Source organism: Atractosteus spatula, chromosome 10 (assembly GCF_055471065.1).
Source record: "Atractosteus spatula isolate fAtrSpa1 chromosome 10, fAtrSpa1.hap1, whole genome shotgun sequence".
Classification (NCBI taxonomy): domain Eukaryota; kingdom Metazoa; phylum Chordata; class Actinopteri; order Semionotiformes; family Lepisosteidae; genus Atractosteus; species Atractosteus spatula.
The window spans coordinates 20,771,176-20,791,480 of record NC_142715.1 but is presented as its reverse complement, the minus strand read 5'-3'; the positions used below and the strand labels follow the sequence as shown (position 1 = coordinate 20,791,480).

The 20,305-nt window shown below is 40.1% G+C and overlaps 1 non-coding gene and 1 pseudogene across 1 annotated transcript; both read right to left on the bottom strand.

Moving 5' to 3' along the window:
• Positions 1-2,095: 2,095 nt before the first annotated feature.
• Positions 2,096-2,182, bottom strand: trnac-gca (transfer RNA cysteine (anticodon GCA)). Its single transcript is given in 2 exon segments — positions 2,096-2,131; positions 2,147-2,182. It is a non-coding gene; the product is annotated as a tRNA-Cys (tRNA).
• Positions 2,183-14,797: 12,615 nt separating this feature from the next.
• On the bottom strand, positions 14,798-19,689 carry LOC148825747 (uncharacterized; annotated as a pseudogene).
• Between the last annotated feature and the right edge of the window lie 616 nt (positions 19,690-20,305).

Genomic DNA, 20,305 nt, shown 5'->3' with positions numbered 1-20,305 from the left:
AAGACAAGGTATAAATACTCCATAGGTTTAAAATTCAGGAATATGAATGGTCAATTGTTTACAATTAGAGTTTGTATGTTTCGTATGATTTAGCTACTTTTTTACAACATGTAAAAAAACAGCACACCTTAATGACAAAGCCTTAGATCCACAGAGAAAAACAAATTGTGTTTAAAGTCATTTTAAAGACACGAGATAACATTACTCTTACTTTTTGTTGCTTTAGCGAATTTCATGCAGTTTATTTCTGACACAAGACATAACAAGCTTATGTATTTATGACAAAAAAGCAGGGCAACAATTTTCATCAACCTTGAAATTGAAATTGTTAAAAAGTAAGTTAAATGCACATATAGTAAATATATTTTCTCATATAATGGTGTGTTTTTTTCTCTAAAAATTGTTCATGAATGGTTTAACAGACACTTTGCATAATTAAAAAAATATATTTATGGATTTTAACGTTTTATACAGTAAAGTTTTATTGTGAACATGAGCCCTGTTTATCGATATCACCAATACAGTTCTGGATTTTATTCTTGCTCCCTATGCACATATGAATTTTCTTTCACACAACAGCTCGCATGTGTGGTAGTTTATTAGCGCCAGGGAGAAAAAGAATGTTGTTGGCTTTTAAATGATAAACCATTTGCTTTTATACAAAATCAAAATGCGTTGTCCCAGACATTGGGACATCCTCTGTTTAAACACCTGTCGTTTTCTATAATATTGGCTCCTGTGCTTCGGTCCATTTGAGAGAGAAGACACTGAAAAAGTCGTGTGAAAGTGGATTTTGCACCTGCGCCAGTGCTGTAGTGGTATCATACAGATGCGCATACAAATCCATCACATGCTGGAAGCTCTGGAAGGCAATGTAAAATATTGCTCAGTCCGTTGGTGGATTAGGTATGCACGCTTTTTTTCAATGTAAAATGCAATGTAAAAAGTTCAAATTTGATTCAAAATCGATTAATGTACAAACCGATAAAGCTAATGTTTTTTGTCTAGTTTTATACATACATCTATATCTAATTTTTCAAAGGTCTTTTTTTAAAAAAAAAATGTTTATCACGATTGTGAAAGTTAGAGAAGGTGTACCAGCGGGTGCCTTCATATTGCCAGCTTCAGCATCACCTATAGCTGCGAGAAAGTTAAATGCGCACAATCTGTCTTTCATCAAAATAATTGCTGGAGCAGCAGGACACAGAGCACTTCCCAGCAGCTGTAGATGGCGCTCGGGTAAGAGCTAATTCTGTTTTCAGCACAGGGAGCAAGAATGAGCTCCGTCCGGCTCCCAACAGAATCCATTCTGGTTTGGTTATTGTAAGACTGTGCGTCTGAGGCTCTTTGGATCGCAACGTGAAAAAAAAAAGAACAAAAAACAATTGCTCACATCGTGTTACTTCCACCAGAGGAAGGGAAGATATCACTTTAAAAAATCAGAACTGAATATTTGGATCCGGGGCCTCATACTTATCAAATTATTAAAATAATAATTATTTAACTATCAGATTGTGTTTCTGCCACATTTCGTGCACAGTACGCCGTATTTAACAATAAAACAACAGTCACAACGAGGCCTTTACATGCAGTCTGGGGTATTTTCCCCTTTTATATTTTTGCCGCTTTATATCGAACCTGTTATACTACCAGAAGTGCGCAGTAGCTTCTACTTAATACAAATATACAATTCACAGCTGTTGTAAACAGATGTGTGTTGTGTTTGCCTTTGTAAGCATTTGTTTCAAAAATAAGTTCACAATATGTTAAAAACACAAAAAGCACAAACTTAATAATACAATGATACAAAAACCAAATCATAAAGCCAATTAAGTACCTATCCTTTGAAAACAGAGAACACCTTTATGTCTACAATACAAACATGACATTTGTATCTACTTTTGAATTACTGTACAAATCAGACAGAGTAGTCCCTAAATTCAAAGATCAGATCTTGGCCAAAACAACACAATCAGACGTGAGCTGACTTCGGAACAAGAGCCTCTGCTTCGTCGTTTATTGAGCTTTTGATCAAAGTCTGAGTGAAAAAGATTGGCTATTTTAACTGTTTAATTGAAATACACAAAATGCACATTTCTTCAAGCTGGAGTCGAACCAGCGACCTAAGGATTCCCTCTTGTTTCCACTGCAGTCCTCCACTCTACCAACTGAACTATCAAGAGTCAAGAGATGTCAAGAGCTGCTCTCTGGCACATACTTCCCAATGTAGTGAAATGTTCCGGATGATTTAAATCCCAGTTCGACATCAAGTTTCCAACTCGTTTCCTTGGTCTTGTTTACCTTGAATTTAAGCCACAAACCAGGATTCTACTGTATAAACTTCTGGGGATATTACAAAATGTTTGATGGAGCATCAATCATTCCAGGCGGAAATGGACTCCTTTTTTTTCTTGGGGGATCATATTAAACATTTCATTTGGATCGAGAAGAGGATCACCATGAGACACATAAAAAACAGTTTCATTCTGTCTTTATTAGAAACAGTATCACAGCTAGTAAAGCCTTTAGTATGCGACAGTGAGAGTTCAGTTATGCCGGGGAGTAAAGAGAACTGAAATTGAGTAAATTCATATTTAAATAGATTGCAAATCTTCAAAGTGTTCTGTCACTGCAAAATTATTACAGGGGTCTACCAGCTGCTGGACGTGCTTGTTTTGGGACTATTTCCAATAAGTACCGCATTAGTAGTTGTGTGTCCTTACTGGTATCTTTTAAACATTCGGTTATATACAAACGGGACAGAGACAAAGTAACAATCCTATTTTAATGTGTCCTGCACTTTAATTTACTGAACAGATAAATTAAAATGTTCTGATTCAGAGCCCCTGCAGTTCGTGCTAATTAGAACCACAACAATGCTCCTGAGTCCTGAGCACCACACTGAGCACTCTCTGACTTTGTTCAGCAGGACTTGTTGTTGCAGTTGAGCTCAGAGCTGGAGATGACCTCCATATTCTACCGCAATAGCTAGTCCTTAACGTAGTACACAGTACACACTTTTTAAAAACAATTTAAAATATTACACAAAGGCTGTAAAGCACACTCTAAATCGATCCGAATATTTGATTTCCGCGATCCGTTTAGGCAACATTAGGCAACGTGGCGCTTCTCCAGCAAAGCATTTCTCAGTTTTGTGAACTACTGGTGCTTTCAACACACCAACTTGCGGAGCTTGTCAGGATGGCCGAGTGGTCTAAGGTGCCAGATTCAAGGACTTCTCTTCTCATAGAGAGAATATAGTATCATACCAGCAGCAAGACTCGCTCTCGTGTACAGAATTCTTCCATTGTGCTCAGCCTATTGATGTGGAATTGGGAGTTCACCAATTCTGTACACTTTCCCACACGCCTCAATTCATCTCTGATCTCTGTCAGGAGACTCAATACCTGCTTCTGAAACTCTGAAATCATTCACATCTTGTATCAGCATTTGAAAGGAATTAGGTCAGGATTTTCTTACACTATTGTTATATTAGCATTACTGTAGTGTTGCTAATGTGCTACATGTAATTTATAATCTTAAAAATTTAAAATTCCCACATTTGTAGTTGATTTTGTGTGATCTTCACCTTCACACTATTTTTATGTGTCATTTATTGCTATTAGTATGCTAAAAAATTAGTATGCTAACATACTATTTTTCATCAAAGTAATATTAAGTAAGACCTGATGCATTAAAATAGTATTATTATTATTTATACTTACTCGTGAAAAGAGGATTGCTGAGATTTTTGCAGATTTCTCCTTTGTTGAAAAACGTGACAGTATTTAACAAAAATGGCGACCAACGAATATCAGCAATGCATTTTGGTATATAACTGGAAAAGATGCTGTGTTAGATTTGTTTTCAATTTCAATAATATATGCGTTTATTAACGTTGTCGATATTATGGTTGTAATTTAAAATTGATAATACATTGTGGCAATGTGCCCCCTGCTATGTGCTGATGTACAACTTTAACGCATGCAGTTAGTAAGGAAATGGTCACTGTTGTAAGGTATTATATTATATATAATTACATTATGGAATAGGATGTGGACAGGCCCTCAGAACAGGGCAAAGGGATTTTTGAACACTTACGCTTACTTAACTTGGCCCTAAGAAATAGTTGTACATTGTCAACGGTCAGTAAACACTAACTGACACTAACAGTCACTCGGACTGTTTGATGTGCAGGAGGGCTATCTGTCCAGTATCTACAGATACACAATAACTAACATTAACACAAATACTACTCATATTACAACAGTAACACTATCACTAATACATACACTATCATTATCACTACCACTGACACAAACTACTTATAATAACAGTAATGCTATCATTAAAACTAACAGTACTACTACTGTTAATACTCTTAACAGTAACAATATAATTATAATTAATATTAACATGAATATGAACATTAAAACTAAAACTATCAGTAGCGCTATCATCATTAATACTCACATGAACACTAGCATTAAAACGACCAGTTGTACTCTCATTAATATTAACATGAATACACTAGGATTAGTACTAGCTGCTACCCATGACGTCACATCGCTCTTTGTGACAAAAGCAAGACACCTAGACGCATACAAGGACATGGCGCCTGTCGGCGTGGTTACCATACTTATGATTTATAAACACTGGAAAAAATGCATGTAAACTGTTACTTACATACATTTATCAACTTGGAATATAATTTTCTAGCTCTAGGATACAGTTACGTAAATAATAATATGAATAATCATTGTTTAATTTCAGTTTGAACATTTTTAATACTAAACGCACTATGGTAATTGATCGATACAGTCTTTTTTGACTGTTTTCTAGATATTTAAAACAGGGTCAAGAACGGGAAAAGAATCAGTACTCACCAATCGGTGAAGTTAATCGTTAATTCTACGGTTCTTCAGGTGAATTAATTGGTTGTCGATAGATAAGTGATCAATAACTCTCCTCCGTGCACCCCGCCCGCCTCCCGCGGTCGCTCTCTGATCCCGGAGCTCTTGCTGGTGTCTGTGACGTCACAGCGCTCTTTCTGACGGAGCAGAGCGCCTCCGCTGGTGGAGACTCCTGTCCGGAGCCCGGGGGGCTTTTCTTACACATATAACACCCCCCCCCCCAAAAAAAAAAGAACGCACCGGGTTGTGAAGAGAAGCGAATCATAACAGTTGCAAAAGGAGAGCGACAAACCAAGGAATGAAATTCATTAAACAGGAAAAAAAATAGTTTACTTCGCAGATTAATGTGTTACAAAGCGTACCCGTGTGGAGCAGTAGAGAACGAGCACAAGTCCCTGTAATAATTTTTTAATGTTTTAAACGAATCATTAGAGTATAGGAGCCAGGAGGAACAGACTCCTGTTCCTGGAGGTTAAAATGTGTATCCTGGTTTTATTTCCAGCCTGCTCTCAGTTCCACAGGTAGTCTGATGGTTTACATTAACTGTGTAACTGTTACAATAATTAATCTAATTGTAAATTTAGAAGACTGTTAGACACTTGTGAGAGCAGCTGAATCCCAGGGCTGGTGTGGAATCTTCTGTGTGATCCGAGTTCCACTGCTCAGAGCTACAGACTGGTCAACTAGTCACTATTGTAGACATGACCATCGGATCATCAACTACTAATAATCAATATACTGACCAGAGTGTCACTACTGGTGTTTATTACATAAAAACTAAGGTAATTCCACACTCACATGTGTTATAAAACATTTGTAAAACGTGTTTGGAGGCTGATATACAGTAAAGAAAGTACAGTAATACTGAATGCCTTGAGGTCCTGGAAAGGGTTAATAGAATCTTCTTGCTTCTGACCTGGAACAGAGCCCACAGCTACCAGATCAGTGACCCCTGAGCCCAGAGATTAGACCTGAGTCTAGGCTGTTCTGTCTGATATTATTCATGTAGCAGCACTGATTGCCTGAATATACTCTGGTTCTGGGTTGTCAGGATAGAGAACAGTATGGAGATGAACTTTTGTCCAAGTGTGAGTCTGAGCTGTGAATCTGACTGAGAAGAGAATAATATTTTTTATTCTGCCTCTGAGAATTTTTCTTCATTGCCAAGTGGTGTTTCATCCTCTTCAGATACTCTGCACAGATTGCCAGAGAGAAGAGGAGAGAGATGGACAGATAAGAGCACACGCAATGAGAGAGATATACGTCTTGATTTACTTTGAAACAAGTGTTCATTTCCTTTCTGGAACAAGCTGTTTCCGAACTTCAGGAAATTCATAAAATTTCTACAAGATAAAATACAAATCTTCCTTAGCAGGACAGAAGAAATACTGCAAGTAAATGCCAGTGATTTTTTTATCCTTTTAACGAAAAGTGGAGAAAAAAACGGCAGTGCATCTCTGTCGGCTTGATTTAGCTTAATACAAGTATTCACTTCCTTTTCTGTAGATTACAGCCTGCGCAAGTTTAAATGAAGTTCTTGGTTACACTTGGTCAGTGCAGAAGAAATACTGCCTGCTGGAAGGAAAATGCCAGTATTTTATTTTAACTACAAACATATGAATGGTGAAAAGCAATGGGAGTGTGTCTCTGTGCAGCTGTTAAACAAAGGGCTGGTGGTTCAAGCACACTCAGGAACGCGCTTCAGATTATCTCCGCAAAAAATTGATGGGATTTCTACGCAAAACCTTAACCCTCTTGAACTTTGTTGGAAATGTGCGTGGTTTACTCGTGTGGAACTACAACAAGTAAACGATTAAGTACTTAAGTCAATGTCCAAGAAAACCATTTTCACGTGTGGAATTGTATCTTCAATTGGCACTCCGGAGAATTCATTTATACACCCATTGTATCCTTAGCAAAAATATTTTAAAATAAGAACACAGATTTGTTGGAGAACTTGACAATCCTTGACAATACTTATTAAATGAGCATTATACAAATGTGCATTTATATTTTTAATATGTACCTTAATTGTAATATATATAAACATAATTGCTTTGATATGGATGTTCATTTGAAGGATTTGAGGAAACTATCAAGGATCTCAGAACAACCAAAGATACATTTGGGCATCTGCTATTGGTAAAGATTAAAGAGTACCGCAAGTGTGACATCAAGAAAGCACACACACGAGAGGAAAAAAACAGTTTAATTATCAATCGTGCGTAAAAATGCACATAGTAGAGGATGGTTTCAATCCATCGACCTCTGGCCCAGCACGCTTCTGCTGCACCACTCTACTCACAGCTACTGCAGAATGATTCAACACAACTGCTCCATCTTTGCTTTCTAAAAGTGCGCCTGAGATGATAACTGTAAACGGTAAACGCAAACGTCACTTTGAGCACTTGGTCTTTTATAGTACAAATCATCACATGCTGCTCTACATGGGCGTGTCTTCAAGATCATTGAGATCCAGAAAGCAATACCTGCTATCCCTTCAATAGCTCAGTTGGTAGAGCGGAGGACTGTAGTGGAAATGGGGGAATCCTTAGGACGTTGGTTTGACTCCGGCTCGAAGGAAGGTGCTTTTTGTGTACTTCAATCAAAGAGTTAAAATAGCCAATCTTTTTCACACAGACTTTGATCAAAAGCTCAATAAACGACGAAGCAGAGGCTCTTGTTCCGAATTCAGCTCACGTCTGATTGTCTTGTTTTGGCCAAGATCTGATCTTTGAATTCAGGGACTATTCTGTCTGCTTTGTACAGTAATTCAAAAGTAGATACAAATGTCACATTTTTATTGTATATAAAGGTGTTTTCTGTTTTCAAAGGATAGGTACTTAATTGGCTTTATGATTTGATTTTGATTTTGTATCGTTGTATTATTAAGTTTGTGCTTTTTGTGTTTTTAACATATTGTGAACTTATTTTTGAAACAAATGCTTACAAAGGCAAACAAGGCACACATCTGTTTATAGCAGCGGTGAATTGTACATTTTTTTAAGTACAAGCTACTGTTCACTTTTGGTAGAATAACAGGTTCGATACGAAGTGGCAAAAATATAAAAGGGGAAAATACCCCAGGCTGCGTGTAAAGGCCTCTTTGTGACTGTTGTTTTCTTGTTAAATATGGCGTACTGTGCACGAAATGTTACAGAAACACAATCTGATATTTTAATAATTTGATACGTTTGGGGCTCCGGATCCAAATATTAAGTTCTAATTTTTTCTAAGGTGATCTCTTCCCTTCCTCTAGTAGAAATCACACGATGTGAGCAGTTGTTTTTGTTCTTTTGTTCACGTTGCAATCACGTTGCAATCCAAAGAGCCTTAGACGCATAGTCTGACAGTAAACAGTAAACCAGAATGGATTCTGTTGGGAGCTGGACTGAGCTCATTCTCACTCCCACTGACCCTCACGTACATCCTGCTGGAGTCGCACCACACGGCCACTCCTTGGGTGCCCCCGATGGCCGGGCGAGCCGGCTGCCGCCCTCGCTGGGGAGGGAACAGGACGCTCTTGACGTAGGCGGGTAAGGGGCGGCTGCCGGCTTCGGGGTTCATCTTCTCCTTGTCGAAGTAGGGCGAGTACGCATCTCTGGACACAGGAAGGCGATGAAAGTCGGGAGCCAAGGACTGCGAATTGTTCTCGCTTGCAGACAGGTCTTCAGAGGGTGCATCTGCCAGGCTCAAGTCCTCCGACTGGGCTGCGTCTTCGAGAGCCGGGAAGTTGGCCTGGAGCGCGAATTCCCGAGAGTCCCAGCCAGCTGGCCGGCGGAGATCAGTGCGGGCACAGCACAAAGAGAATGAGCGCATCGCCAAATTGACATCCCGGTAAACTTCTACAGGAGTAAGACAAGTAAACCACCAAACTGTGTTGAAGCAAGAGAGCATAAAGTATGAACGCGGTGACTAGGTTTTTATACTGGCAGGACCTGCTACCATAAACCTGGTCACACTACCGCTCAATCAACACAATCAATTACACACAGAGACCCGGATTGTTCTCGGCGTCTAATTAGAACCTGCTTCCAGTATGAGGCGGGACTCCGTGAAGCCGCCTGAACACCGTGTGTATCTGACCTCAGTGGAGGAGTTCCACGCAATTTAGACAGAATAAAATCACCCACACGTGTAGATTTGGCTCAGATTAATTTATTGTTCATTTCTAATTTCCGAGGACAGTGTGTTAAACTCGCTGTTAGATAGAGTACGGAAAATGTGACACGTCCGTCCACACTTTCCTTTATCAAGGGGGGTGTTCTATCAACATGTAACGCAATGAAAATAATTTTACTATTTTTCATTTTTGCATGTCATATTAAAATGTGTAATACAAGCATTTCTTTGCTTTCTTTGCTTTCCAGTAAAGAAATACTGATCAGCTTTTGACATTATCTGATAATAATTTGTCTGATTTTTCAGATTGCTTTTGCTTCGCAGCACTGAGAACCTATGGAAGCCCATTTCCGCCAGGGAGTAAAAAAAAAACGCTCTATGGTATCTCAGAATTGCGACTTAAACACTCAGAATTCTGACTTTATATCTCACATTTGCGACTTCGAAATAGCCCATATTTCATTGTCTGTCCTTTTGTTATTGTAATGGATTCGGGTTCTAGGGCTTGTGCCCCTCGCCGCTTCTGTATCTTATTTCATATTCTTATTTCATATTCTGTGTCCGTTTTTGTATTTCTGGTGTTTAAATATTTTTTTTAAAAGCCGCTATTCCATCCGGGTACTATGGAAGCCTCACGGCAGAAATGGGATTCCATGAAAATTAGTGTAATTAATTTGATTTTTATCAAGTCTTCAGGCCTATAGATCCTATGATCGTTGTGTTTTCTTTCTTTTTTTTCAGCATTGAATAAACCTATTACTTGTTCCTTTGCAACATACAATTTGTACGATCTGGTTGCAGTGTGGTGATGGCACCGCCCTCCCCTGCGTATAACAGGGATGCTGGCCACCGGGGCTAAAGAAAGTGTTCTTAAGCTCAGCTGGCAACACCTGGGTTCGAGCCTATGCAGTGAGGCACGAACTATGGTGGGAGTGGCGAGGGCACAAGCCCTTAGAACCCGAATCCGTTACAATAACGAAAGGACAGACAATGAAATATGGGCTATTTCGAAATCGCGAATGTGAGATATAAAGTCACAATTACGAGATATAAACTCGTAATTCTGAGTTTTTAATTTGCAATTCTGAGATATAAAGTCGGAATTCTGAGTTACTAAGTCGGAATCCTGAGATACCATAGCGCGTTTTTTTTTACTCCCTGGCGGAAACGGGCATCCATACATTTCAATTAGTCTGATCAGTGTAGGACAAGTTAATGTAGAATTATTACTTTGTCTCTTGTTCGTATATAAATGAATGTCTCTGACAACTTAATGTTAGTTTTTAATTTAGTTTTAGTTTTACGATGTAGGTCAAACGTTGACATATGCACGAGTATAGGAAATGTCTCCCTCCTGATTCAGCTCATGCTCCATAGGAGAGAAGCAATTCCTCCTGCTTCTCGTACAACTATATCAGAACAGAAGCCCGTGTCACCCAGCTCTGATTCAAGAGCGACTCATATCTTTAGCCCCTTTTTTTATTCGTGATCATAATTTTCTTTAGTTATGATCAATATTGAACTTTTTCTAAATAAAATGACAATAATCAAACATGCAGGCAGACTTTTAAAAAGTATTAGGAGTTGACAGGGTGCCCCTTTGGAATAGTCGTCAGAAAATGTGAGAAAAGGAAAGTTACATTACAAGCTCTCACACACAGCATTAGAGATTGGAATCTGATTGTAAAAAAAAAACTACCCGTCTCCCCAGCATTTAACGGTGCTGTTGTTTTTATTTTACATATTGTTAGCATTTTAATGAATTGTTAAAAGATTGATACACAAATCGCTAAATACGAAACATAAAAAACCCAACTGTAAGCAATTGACCATTCATATTCCTGAATTTTAAATCCCTGTGTTTATCTGTGTCCAAGTGCCTGGTGCAGCTATTTTGAAAGAAGAGTCTATGATTTATTGCGGAAGCGTATTGTTGCCACCAAGGAGTTTCTAATTAAGAGTTCTCTTAATTAAGAAATACCAAATGATCTCCTAATTACGAGATAGCAACGATATCATATGTGTGTATGAACAACCTGTTACATTTGCAATGGCAGTACCTACAGGCTATCGATAGGTTTGCTGTCACTGTGGGTTTAGTGTTCCTGACAATGCGCACGCTGAGAAATACGCACAGACTGACTTTCTTCTCGGAATGAAAAGGTTACCGTTTGTACCTCATGTAAACACAGTTTTAACCATTAGCACACTCATATATATCCTGAATAAAGAACTAATGTGCCCTGGAATCCATTGTACCACTTCAAACTGAAAGTCCGATATTTAGAGTCACAAAACTCAGGATTTTTTTCCTTGATGGCAGCATTGGCTTCTGTAATTTAGATACTCAAACACGGAAAGACATTTGCTTTTAGATAATGTTCAGATGGACCTTGATTATCGATTTGTGGTAGGTACCAATAAAATGTAAATTGGTCAAGGATGAAGGGGAGCTTTCTTTCACTCAGAAAATACACCTTGCCCAAGGTCGAGCTCCAACCCACGACCCTGAGATTTTTTATCTGGACTAGATACCATCTCCAGATTTATCACTTACAAGTACCCTTGTGAAGCAGTCAGTGAATATGAGTCTGATGTTAGCGTACAGGGCCAACTCCTCACTTAACACTCAGTTCAGCAGTCACTGGTGATTAAACTGCTAGCACAACTGGTCTATACTTATATTATTAATAATATAATCTTAATAATATTATTAACCTTAGCTTCCTTAGGGGTGCCTGTCTGGACTCAGAGGGAATCTTGCTGGCACAATATCGTCGCTTAGCTCACCTTGTTCCGTTTAGGGACTTTGCCTCGCCCCAGGGGGAAAGCTCCCTGGTTTAGAGACCCGCCCCGAGCTCAGAGGAACCACGTCTTGTCTTGGTTTCAAAACCAAGCTCAGAGGAATCGTGTCTTGTCTCGGTTAAGGGATTTTTACCCTGAATCTCAGAGGCGTGTCCTTACTCTTTTCCCTATAAATGATTCTTTATATTCTCCGTATGTTTCCGGTCCTTCCTTTTCGGTAACCTAATTGTGTGGTAACATAAAAAATATACTCACCCTGTGTGCCGTCTGGGAATTACCGGAGACTTGGAGAATACTGTCGACTACGCCAACTATTGTGGGAAATTCTTCATCAGAGGAGCAGGACACGGTCTTGTGCAGATTCAGTTTTATTGAGCTCAATAAGTCTGACAATGCGTGCTGGGTCTGCCCCACAGAACAGACAAACTGCAAGGGTTTCCCAGTTCTTATATACAGTCAGAAGAAAGTTTGATTCACAATCTGAGTGCTTGTCCTGTTCTTTGATATGTAATTACTGCTTGTCCTACTCTGTCGTGCTCTAGGTTCTGTCCTTTGATATATAGCAGACATTGGTCTGGTTTATCCTGTTTGTGGGTGTTGTTCCTGTTTTTTATTATGTAGCATTAAGCCACTGGGGCTGCTAAAGCAGGTCAGCTTTATGGCATCTTAATTTAACTTTTGTTTGAGACTAGATTAACAGACCCCATCAACACCTCTCACAGTGTGCTTAAGTGGTGATACTGTGATGCTGGATAAGTGAGATATATACACATGTCCCACTTCAGTTACAATGGACTTCACGGGGCTCCTAGGAAGATTCAAAGCTTTGCCAATCTTTTTATAACCTTCTCCAGCTTTTCTCCTCCTAACAACTTTATCTCAAAGCTCCACAGGCAGCTCCTTGGTCCTCATGACAGCAGGACTGATCTGATCTGCTGTTTTAGTTGTGAGACCTCACAGTCTGTGATATTTATTGTGCAATTTATCGAGCAAGTGAACACCGGTGAACTTGAAAGGAACACAGGTGTACCTTGTTAACATAATTTAGTGTGACCTCTCAAGATAATTTACCCAAATTAGGTTGTTAAAACAAAGGGAGTGAATACTTATCAATTAAGTAATTTTCCATTTTTATTTAATAGATGACTTCAGAACTATAAATATTTAATTTCATTTTAACATTATAAACAATGGGGCATGAATACTTTCTGAAGGCACTGTATACACTGCTTGTCTTGTTTAAAAAACAGTTGCATTGAAAAAAATGACTATTATAGAATTATTACTAATTCATACGATATCTTGTTCTTTATTATTTACCCTTTATAACTTAAACTGTGCACCAAACATATACTAGTCTGCCTGGATACGAGCGGCAGACCTTACTGTGAGGGTTATCAATATACAAGGTATATAATCTCGAAGAGATGCAAACACAAAGAGATACACAACAGAGAATATATGTCAATATATATCGTTCGGTTACCAAATCGCTAATCAGTGTTATTACCCACTGTTACTCTAAACTCGGAAGTAAATACATTACTCATGAATTAAATTGATAACAACTTGTGTTGAGGTACAATTGAATTCTTGAGACGCAATGTAGAACATGGGGTTTACTTATCCACTGTGTATGGATTTGGAATTTCCCGGCACGAACACCAAACCAGCTGACAGGCTCTGTTGCAGCCTCTGTTCCAGCGGTTGTCCAATGGGCGTTGTCCCGGCGTCCTCTGGCTACCGGCCAACCAGTTGAGGTACAGCTCGGAGTAGGACGGGCGGAGGAATCTAACTGCGGCGTGCAGGGCAGTCGTTGCTCCGAGGAGATCTACCAGCAGTCCAGCTGGCTAGTAGAAAGTCTCTATGCACAGAGTGTGACTGCGAGTCCTCACAAGTCACTCTTTTGCCTGGGAAGAAGCTGGTTCGTTCCCGGTCCAGCGCTGCTTCTGAATAAGCTATTCAGGTTGTCGATGAGGGTCCAACTGTAGGCTGCCGTTGATCAAGCGGAGCATTCACGTTGGTAGAATTCTGAGTACGTACAGGATCCTCGGCCTCGCGCTTAGAACAAAGTCCAAGTCCTTTTGCAGACAACAGCAGTTGTCACGTGATTGTCTCTGAGGATGCGCGAAAATGGCCAAGGAGAGCCCCGATCTGAGCTTGCGCTCCCTTTTTGACCAAGACCCAGATGTGTGCTGATTGGTTGAGAGTTTGGCGGGCATTGGAGACCCACGTGGTATTACCACGCCCTGCCAGTCCCTGATTGGTTGATCAAGATGAGATATAAGTCACTTACTCTTGGCACTTAGGAATGCAGTCCAGATGTCCATTCGGCACTCCCTAGACTGATAGGCGCCAATGGATGACCATTGATAATGATAGCCAGGCTTAGCTAAGTGCATCCCCGTCTGGGAGCTTGTTCCTTATCAAAAGAAAACATCTTAAATCAGCCTGCATGAATACTTTCTCTGTGGCTGCACCACAGAGATGGAGGGTGAGATGGGGCCTCCTTTAGGAAAGCATATCAACGCTTAATTCTGTCTTATTAACAAGCATTGCCGCTACAACACATTCTGTGCATAACATGGTAAATTAAAAGCTGTTACACAATTACAAGCTTATCCAATGAGAACAGTTTTAATTGGAAAATTAAACAGGACTAAAATTAACATTCCAAGACTATAAGGAATTCAATTCAATTGAAATTTATTCAATTTAGACCTAATTCATTTTAAAATTGAATAAAACTAAAAACATTTTATTATACACATAAATTAAACTCTGTGACAAGAGCTATTTCTATTTTAGTCAACCGTAAATAAGAGTATAGTCATAATTTAATTGACCAGATGAACTCAAAAGTGGGTGAGTACAAAGTGACTGTGACTAATAGATATTTTAGGAACAAGTAAAGGTTTGTTCCATGCTGAAAAGAGAAGAAAATAAACGTTTCGGCTGTGGAGCCTTCTTCGGATGTCACATGCCTACTTGCACTGAAAGACAATTTAGTTTACTTGACTGATAACTGACCTGGTGACTAGATTGGTGTTTTTAAGTCACCAGACTGGAAAAAAAACCCACTCTTAACTGCAGCGGAATGGTCTCTCTCCTGTGTGAATGCGCTGGTGCATTTTTAAGTCATGTGATTGAATAAAACTCTTCGCACACTGACTGCACCTGAATGGTTACTCTCCTATGTGAATGTGCTGGTGTGATTGCAAGTGGCTTATCTGACTAAAACTCTTCCCTCGCTGACTTCAGCTGAATGGTCTCTCTCCTGTGTGAATGCGCTGGTGGGTTTTTAAGTCACAAGACCGAATAAAACTCTTCCCACACTGACTGCAGCTGAATGGTCTCTCTCCTGTGTGAATGCGCTGGTGGGCTGTTAAGCTACTTGACTGACTAAAACTCTTCCCACACTGACTGCAGCTGAATGGTCTCTCTCCTGTGTGAATGCGCCAGTGGGTTTTTAAGTCACCTGACCGAATAAAACTCTTCCCACACTGACTGCAGCTGAATGGTCTCTCTCCTGTGTGAATGCGCCAGTGGGTTTTTAAGTCACCTGACCGAATAAAACTCTTCCCACACTGACTGCAGCTGAAAGGTCTCTCTCCTGTGTGAATGCGCTGATGTCGTTTTAAGTGGTGCGAGTGACTAAAACTCTTCACACACTGACTGCAGCTGAACGGTCTCTCTCCTGTGTGAATGCGCTGGTGATTTATTAAGTTACGTGACCGACTAAAACTCTTCCCACACTGACTGCAGCTGAAAGGTCTCTCTCCTGTGTGAAGGTGCTGGTAGGGTTTTGAAATGCTAGACTGACAGAAACACTGCTCCTCCCTGTGCCATAATGGCAGTTTGTCCACTCCATCTGAGCAAAGCCTTGACTGATCTTTCCTCATCCTCTGATCGTGCTGGGGTCTCTTACTCTGAAAATGCTCCATGGAATGATCTTGCTCTGTGTGCTGAAACTGAGATTTGTTTTCTCCACCTTGTCCCTCAGTGTGCTGCTCAGCAGTGTGAATCATCTGGGGCTCCCTCTCCAGCTCTCTGAGACTAAAACCATCCAGTTCATTCAGTTGTTCCTCTCTTTGCCCAAGAACAGACATACTCTCCAGTTCATTAAAACTTTCAACAATTTTCTCAGTAACCAGATTATTAAACCTGTGTGTAAAGTCATCAGATACTAAGGGATCATATGGTTGTTTGAGACTCTGCAATGACAGTCTCTCCACTTGAACAGAACAAGGCCTAATTATTATCAAGCCCTGTAGGAGCTGCTGTTGCTCCTCCCTGTACTGACTCTTCTCAGTGTGCTGTGACTCAGTATTGTTCTCTTCACCAGGTACATCAGTCTGCTGCTCTGCAGGGTCAATCAACTGGGGATCCATGTCGTGCTCTGTAAGATTAAACTCACCCAGTTCTTCTTTGTGCTCTTGTACAGAGAAACAGCCTAGTTCATTACAAACTTGCGTAATATTGTTTGAGTACAGATTATTCATCTTCTCTGTAAAATCATCACATACTAAGAGTCCAGGTGTCCCATTCTCAGACTCCATCTTCATCATGGGCACAGAGTCCAGAACCTCAACAATCTGTCTGCTCTCTGTGTGCTGCTCACTGAGAGTCTTTTTCCCTTCTGGAGCAGTGAGCTCTGTCTCCTGCATCAGACTGGAGTCCCACTCCTCCGCACTGTGCTTCTGTTCAAGAGGAGCCCTTTCCCCAGCCTCAGAGAGAGCACTGGCCTCTGAGCCTGTAAACACAGAACAAGACAAAATCTTTATAATAATAATAAAAAACTTTATTTTATATAGTGCCTTTAAAGGTGGCTTCTCAAAGCATTTTACAGAATGCCAACAACAAAAAATACACAAAATAAGCACGATGAGAACACACAGTTAGAGGAGACAGTAGATGGTGGTACTAAATACAGTAGGAGCAGAGGGGTAAAGAACAGTTCAATGAAGGGTCTTCTAAAGAAGAAGGTTTTGAATCTGGATTTGAAGGAGTTTAGAGAAGGTGACTCTCTGATATCCTTGGGGAGAGAGTTCCAGAGCTTGGGGGCATAACAGGAGAAGGCCATGTCACCCATTGATTGTAGACAGACTGGGGGACAGATAGAAGAACACAATTAGAAGAGTGAAGGTTGTGACGTGGGGAGTAGGGTGATAAACCAGACAGGTACTGAGGTGCCAAGCCATGGAGAGCCTTATAGGTGAGCAGGAGGATTGTTAAGTCGACATGCAACTTGACAGGAAGCCAGTGCAAGGACTCCAGGATAGGAATAATGTGAACACTTCTTCTAGACCTGGTCAGGATTCTGGCTGCCGAATTATGGACATACTGGAGTTTGTTCAATGTGGATTTAGAATCCCCAGAGAGTACAGCATTACAGTAGTCGATTCAAGATTAGACAACACTTTTCAGCCACAGTTAGTGATAACATAGGGCGTAGTGGAGCAATATTTTTGCTGCACATTTGGGTCAAACGTAAAATAGCATCCCTAAGTTTTTCAATATAGACTGAAGCTCAAGTATAAGATTATCTACAGATAGAGTTACAGCATTGGTTTTACAAAGTTGATGGGTGGTGCCAATAAGCATGACTTCAGTCTTGTCACAGTTAAGATGAAGGCAATTTTGAGTCATCCAAGATTTTATATGGGAGATGCAACTAAATAGAATAGAGACAGACACATCAGCGTCAGGTTTGGTATGGATGTATATTTGAGTATCATCAGCATAGTAGTGATAGCTGAGGCCATGTGATCTAAAAAGCTTTAAACTACACACATGCGTACTAGTACACTGACAATCAATTTGGGTTGTTTAAACATAGCGGAATAAATGGGTATAAGGGGGTTTTCTGATTTAGCTTTGTCAAAAACCTAACTACCATGTAAAAAGTAAGTCTACTGTAATAATATCACAATCACGTTACATTTACTTTAACAGTGCACTGAGAGAGAGAGGGGTTTATACAGACACATTGACTGGACACTACAGTACATTAACACTACAGTGAGAGAGAGGGCTTTATACAGACATGGACAAATTGGACACTCCAGTACATGAACACTGCACTGAGAGAGAGAGGGGTTAATAGAGACATTCTGACTGGACACTCCAGTACATTAACACTGCAATCAGAGAAAGGGGTTAATACAGACACTGACTGGACACTACAGCACATTAACAATACACTGAGAGAGAGAGGTAAATACAGACAATGATTGGACATAACAGTACATTAACACTGCACTGACAGAGAGGTGTTAATAGATACATACTGACTGGACACTGCAGCATATTAGCACTGCACTGAAAGGGGTTTATACAGGCATGCTGAATGGACACTACAGTACATTAACACTACACTGAGACAGAGGCATTTATACAGACCGTACATTAACAGTGCTCAGAGAGAGGGGGGTAAATGCAGACAGACTGACTGGACACTACAGTACATTAACATTGTACTGAGAGAGATAGAGGGATAAATACAAACACACTGACTGGACACTACACTACTACGACATTAACACTGCACTAAGTGAGAGGTTAATACAGACACTTTCTGGACACTACAGTACATTAACACTGCATTGAGAAAGAGAGGAATTAATACAGACACACTGACCACACATTACAGTAGTTTAAAACTGCACAGAGAGAGGCAGGTTAATACATACATACAGACTTAACACTACAATGCATTAACACTGCACTGAGAGAGGGGTGAATACAGACACACTGACTGGACACTACAGCACATAAACACTGCACTAAGTGAGAGGTTAATACTGACACTGACTGGACACTACAGTAAATTAACACTGCACTGAGAGAGAGAGGGGTTGATTCACACACACTTACTGCACAGTACATAAACAATGCACTTAGAGAGAGAGAGGTTAATACAGACACACCGGATTAATATTCCAGAGGAGTTAATACAGACACAGACCCTGGAGGACGGTAATATCTAAACAAATCAAAATAATTTTTATTTACACAATCATTAGTTTAAATAAAAAAATCTAGACCGATACAACGTGAATACAATATTTATAAATGGTGTTTCCTAATGACGTTGGATTACAAATTGATTCAGTGGAACAATTGTTGAATGTGAACGAGGTGTTTTCAGCACCGTAACCGGACAAAACAGTTTCCAATAAAGAATCCCGTTGCTACATCACACAAGTCTTTCCCACGTCACTCTGCATCTCTCCACTATACTCTCACCTCTTTCGGAAAGTTTATTTGATGACAGTTTGATACTTTGTTACTTTGTTAGATACTTTGTTAGAATGCGTACTGATAATGAGAATGAGAATGAGAATGTTCACTATTGTGAGATGTTTTCTTTAAAATAAAGTTTGTTATTTAAAAAATCTCACCAGTGAGTCAGTTATATACACTGGTTTTTAACACACACACACACTCTGACTTCATACAAGTCACCACACTGACCTGACAACATTTCTTCGTTTATTTCTGCAGTGACTTCACAGAGAAGCGTGTGTCCAACACGATCTGTCTGTCCCTGATCTCCTCTTGCTCCCGAATCCTTCTCCCACAGCTGAAATCTCCACTTCAGGCTCTCGTTTTCCTTCTTCAGCTGCGCCATTTCACTCCCGACACTGTCCTCCACACACTGTGTGATTTTAAATACGGCCCGTCTCACCAGAATCTGGGAGACGCTGCGGAGTTTGTCTTGAAACTCGTCCTCAGAGTCAGAAATCCTGTTTCGGAAAACTTCTGAAACTTCATACACGATCGATTTGAGCAAAACCTGCATGAAAGAGTCAAGCTGGGTTTGCAGATTTAACAAGCACTCCGCCATCCTTCTTCAGAGTCGGTCAGAAACAAAGGCTCACTTCCGAAGTTTAAACAGAATAGCTTCTTTATTTTTATTCTTCACAGATCCTGCTCTGTTCAAGCATAAACACAGCCGACGAGACGTTACGTATTCAGAACCTGAAGTCTTTAAAAAATATTAATGAATAATGATAAGAAAATGATTCAGTCACCCACACGTGTGTGAAATACACGCAGTGTCGCGCAGTATGATGACGTCATTCTTTAGCGCGGATGCGGCTTCAAGACAACCGAGAAGCGGAGCTGAGAAAGAGGAGTTTCTGCAGCCGGATATAAACTTCACTGCACCTCCTAGCGCCACCTAGTCAAGAGGAGTGAATCACCTGCGACCTTCGCCGTTCGTAACGGAACAGATACATTTTTTTGCCCTTTCACAACCCTCCTCCCCAATGAAAACGTCTCAATCGGATTTTTGTTCTACATCTCCCTATGCAGGTTTTTGGTTAAAGAAAAAAAATGCTGTCGTTTTCTTGCCAACTGGCAGTATTTCTCCTGCACCGATAAGCAAGATTTCTATTTCATATTTCACAAATTGTTTGAATTTCTTGAAAAACAAGTGGTTCCAAGATAGGAAATAAATA